A 5,377-nucleotide genomic window follows, 5' to 3' on the forward strand; every position below is an offset into this window, starting at 1 on the left:
AACAACCACCTTAATAACTATTAATAAACAACTCATCAGATGTTTAGTGAGAATCGGTCCCGTAAACTAAAGTGTGACCAAAATACTTTTCACAACACTATTGCACAATTAATTATTGTGTTTTCAGCCACATTAAATCTGTAAAGCAATTATGAAACACAAAACTATTCAGCCAAAGGAAAAATGTAATATTTTTTATTTTATATAATTTTTATTTTAATTAATCATTTAAAATTACAACATTTTTTACAACAGGCCTAGACAATTTGACCTGAACATATTTTGGTTAAATCTACAGTGGTGGCCAAAATTATTAGAACACTAGTATTTTTACCAGCAAAAAAATGGTTTTTAAGTCAGTTATTTCTATCTTTTGCTGTAGTGTGTCAGTAGGAAATATCAGTTTACATTTCCAAACATTCATTTTGCCATGAATTGTAATAATAATCCAGTGAGATTTTTGTCTGACAGCAGATCTGATCTCTTCATCATCATCAGTCTGTCTGTCTGGAATAACATGAAAAAACAGAACAGAGACAGACTCAATCCAGAAGAACTGTGACAGCATCTCCAAGAAGCTTCAAGAAACCCACCTGGAAAACTACCCGAAAAGCTATGCACAAGTGCTTCTAGGGCAAAAGCTGTTTTAAACACAAAGGATGACAACACCAAATGTTGATTTATTGTAGTGAAGGTTACTTTATAAAGAAAATGTATTATGACATTCTTTTTTGACAGCATCCTCATTTTACAGCATTTTTACTGTGTGCCTAAAACTTTTAACAGTACTGTAGCTTTGCAGGTGCGTTTAAACATAAACCACATGAAAATACTAGTGTATTATTTTGGCCACCACTTTATATTCCTCTAAAGAAGTGTTTCAAATCATCAGCTCATTAGTAGAGACTCCAAGACCTGAATTGGGTGTGTCAGACAAATGAGAGATGTGCATTGTTGGGGGCCTCCAGGAAGTGACATAATAACATAGCGAGGATATAATAAAGAAAACAAGCATTTCTGCAACTGGACTCACAGCAAGCCCCAGTCTCACCTTCAGTTTTTTCAGATGACCTGGAACAGCTCCTATGACAGATGAAAACACTGTTATTATGTTCAGACCTTTAATCTGACGTCACAGGGGTTTTTACTGAAACAGCGGTGCACGCGACTTCTGCGCCTTCGGCTCGTGAACAATCCAGGATGACAACAGAAGACAAACTGAGACGACTCGTGCCGTTCTTTCACACCGAGGCAAAGATTACGCGTTAAAACGCAATAAAAGAGACATTTTAAAAGCGTCAAGCATTCTCAGAGGTGAGGACACTGAATGCGGACCAGAGCCTTCAGACAGTAGCCACGAGCGAAGCTCCGGTTACAGGCCATAGATAATTAGTGGGACATTTTCAGCGGCAAACAGTGACTAATTGCGCTAGACAGAAATAGCGAGGAATTAATAACATGCATCCAACACTTGCCACGATCCCCTACCGCTTCAATTTGCCGGGAGATTAAAAACGACTGCCAAGTTTACTAAATTAGGAGCGCGGGGGAAACAAACGCGCGCCTTGTTGTGTTCGCGTGCGCGCGTGTACTATCTCGTATTTACAGGCGATGATCTGCATATCATCTCTCGGGGTCTCGCGCTGGGGGAAAGAGGTGAATATCAAGTACACCAAACCCGCCGAATGTAGTGTCCTATTGATACTTTGGCATCCAGCCTCCAGTCACCTGTGGCACACATCGCTTTGCCAGTTCACCGGGTCGCTGGACAGAGAGAACAGAGAGACGAAGCATGCTTGGACCTGTTTCCCCCCGCAGGAGTAAGAGAGTTTAACAGTCAACACCTTCCTTACCGAGACACCCGCCACTAGCCCTTAAAACCCCCTGAAGGAATCTGTCACAATCTGGAAGCTCATGGGTCAAACCAGCTTCCTGTCGCATACAGTGACATTCTGACAAAATAAATGGAAAACTAGGATTTTCAGTTCATCCAATAGGATCATATTTGATTCTGAGAGGATTCTTGTTTTATCCCATTTAGGATTGGTTCCAAATTATGATAGAAACTCCATTAGCGTTCCCTCGGGATATTTTTCTGCTTCACAGAAGACCTCATGTGGTCAGGACTGATCATGTAGCTAGTGTATCCAAAAGTATCAATATGCGTCCATGATAAAGAACAATCTAAAACGTGTGCCTTGTACTCTTTTTATTCATCGTTTTGGTTTTAACAAGCTTTTAAATGTGACCTTGGACCACAAAACCAGTCATAAAGGTAATAAAATAAAATACAGGGATTCATATATCATATGAAAGCTGAATAAACAAGCTTTGCATTGTTAGGATTGGACCATATTAAGATAAAAAAAGCCATTTGAAAATCTGGAATCTGAGGGTGCAAAAAAATAAAATAAAATCACCTTTAAAGTTGTCCGAATGAAGATCTTAGCAATGCATATTACTAATCAAGAATTAGGTTTTGATATATTTATGATAGGAAATTTACAAAACATCTTCATGGAACATGATCTTTACTTAATTTCCTAATGATTTTTGGCTTAAAAGAAAAATCTATAATTTTGACCCATAGAATGTATATTTGGCTATTTTTTAGAAATGCTACTTTGTGCCCCAGGGTCACATATGGTTTCCAAAAGTTAAATTCAATGACATGTTCTGTGGTGTACCCAGTAAATAAAAAAGTATATATATATATATATATATATATATATATATATATATTTACACATTTAATACATTGGAGTTCACATAGGCCTACATTTAAAAAAAAAAATTTTCAAGGTATTTTTTTTATAGTAAATCAATATATAATGTTTTTTAAAGTGTCACACCACATGAAATTTTATAACCTTAACTAATCTGGTCTTATCATAAAAGGTCATATTGTCTGATATTTCTGAGACTTCTTGACCTTGCAGGGTCTTTTCTATGATATAATTTCCTTTTTTTGTTTGCTCTCTAAATATTGGTTGGACCACATGACTTTGTGTATAATATATTATAAACTTTTTTTGATATATTTTATAATATTTAATAATTTCTTTTCAATAATTTTATTCTGACTTTTTATGATATCAGGACAGTTTTAGAAGAGGTGCATTCAAGTCACTGAATTAGTTTGAACAAATTAATAGAGGACAAAAAAGCTTCACATTCTCAATCTCAAATAGAGCTCTCAAAATAATAAAGGTGCATTAGTCTAACATTACAACATCAATGTTACATACAATAAAAATGAACAAATTTGAACAAGATCACTTCACTGCACAGTAATTATCATCAATTTCCAGATGAAGTACAAAAAAGATTGATAAAGAGAGCTAATATTGTCTGGAAATCACCTTTTCTAAAGGACTCGGCTCTCCATATTTTGGTTTGATGTCACAATCGTGACACTGCTGATCGGAGCGACATGTCTTGATTTTCTGCGGCTTTGATCCTTCAACAGTTGACTGTCTGAGCTGGCAGGCATCCTGAAGGAGACAGCAGCAGGCAGCAAATAAAAAGACCTTCTCTCTTTCTCTCTCTCTGAGCACGATCGTGCAATATGCCCTCGCCTAAGCCTTCCATATCACGCCTCGAGCAGTTTTGGTGGATGCACAGATCTCATAGGAGAAACTATTACTGAACTGCATTTCAGAATCACTGCAAAGACAGGAAAGGGACCAGCTGCTAGGCTTAATCGTATTTTCATAATTCAAATAAGGAGAGAACAGAGTACAGTTGCACATATTTACGCCGTTTGTGACAGGCATTTGATGTGTGGTGAGGTGGCCTTTCAGGCATATAATATTACATCACACTTGAGAATACAAAATAACGCTCCACAGGAACCACAAAAGACAAGCCGTAAGCTTCATCACAAATGCAGACGTTATGTCATTTTTAATAAACCCTCTTAAATGGGGGGCAAGCCAAGCAGAGATTTCCCAACGAGCTTTCTGTCACCTTTACTACGCTGACTGTCAGAGTAGAGACACATCCCATCTCCCCAGCATCTACAGGAGGAAATGTTAATTAGCAGTCATGGCATCCCACTGATCTTCCCTTTCAAAGCAGCTAAATGGCATGCTCAAAATCGAAATCCTTTTATATGCCCTTATTTGCAGAGAGAGCGCGTTTGAAAGGGACGAATATGTCATCCCTGTTTGATGGATAATGCGGCTGCCATTATTCAAAGCCCTTTCACTCTATGATTTTAGTGTCATTTTTTCAGATTCACAGGGAGTTTTAAACAGGAAGCATGCACAGCTGCAGGTGAGCCTTTAAAAATTAACAGCTAAAAAAAATGTAGTTAAATTGGGTACTTTTTTTATCGCCAGTGTTAAATGTTTATGTTATGCATTTTAAATTAGTATGTAATTTATTTGTAGTTTAGTATGTTTTAAAACACAGATTCAGGTTATTAAGGTTATTATAATCAGAATGGCATATCTTCATGAAAGGTGCACTGCTCTTTTCTTAAATGTATAATTGGACAAATTTAACGTTCAATTAATTGATGTACTCTTAAATGCTGTCTTCATTAAATGCATTCATGTTTCTGCAGATCATGAAAATATATTTAGTGTCAATATTTCAAGTTCATAAAATATGATTACAGCACCCTCTTGCGGCTGTGAATAATTACTACATACAGCTAAAAAAATGTGACTGACACGGACGAAGTTAGCGTTTAATAGTCTTTAATCATCTTAATTTTAATAATCTTTATCAAATATTTATTTTCATCTCTCACAACATCAGATCTTCAATGATGATTTGTTTCATTTTTTGAGCATTATCTTCAAAAAAAAAAAAGTAATTTTGTTGAGAACTAAATTTTGAACTTTCAACTTTATAATGGGTTTGATGATGTAATGCAAGAGCAACTGAAGAAAGAGTCGCAGGAGGAAGCACACAGACACTCTTTATAGGCCTGAAATTAACATTAGCATGTATTTATGGAACGTGGTAGCCACTCAGAAAATCTATATATTATTATTATTTTACAATAATGCAGATAAGTGATGTACTGTATTTCACACAAGGAAAAAAAAAACATCGTCAACATTCACTCACCTTCATGTTGCTCCAAAGTGGAACAAAAAGCAGTTAGTTTGATTATTCCTGTTTGAACCATGAAAAACAATTCTGCTTTGAATGGATATTAAAGAGAAAATGTAAACGACTCAGAAGTGATAAAAGTAACGGATGTATTATACATTATCCAATACATAAATGTCAAATCGATTGAGTGCATGTCTAATAGCATTACGTCAGTGCTGTTTCTTTCTTGCATAGGTTGATCTTTCATAAGTGTTAAACTATCTACTTGTAGTGAAAAGCTTATTTTGGGACACTGTCAGTCTTGGTG

The 5,377-nt window shown here is 35.9% G+C and overlaps 1 protein-coding gene across 1 annotated transcript in view; it reads right to left on the minus strand.

The window, feature by feature from the left end:
- LOC132113009 (kinectin-like) overlaps positions 1–5,377 on the minus strand; it is a 121,181-nt gene that overhangs the window by 50,064 nt on the left and 65,740 nt on the right. The gene's annotated exons all lie outside the window — the stretch shown is intronic.

This window comes from Carassius carassius, chromosome 32 (genome assembly GCF_963082965.1).
Source record: "Carassius carassius chromosome 32, fCarCar2.1, whole genome shotgun sequence".
In the NCBI taxonomy this organism is placed as follows: domain Eukaryota; kingdom Metazoa; phylum Chordata; class Actinopteri; order Cypriniformes; family Cyprinidae; genus Carassius; species Carassius carassius.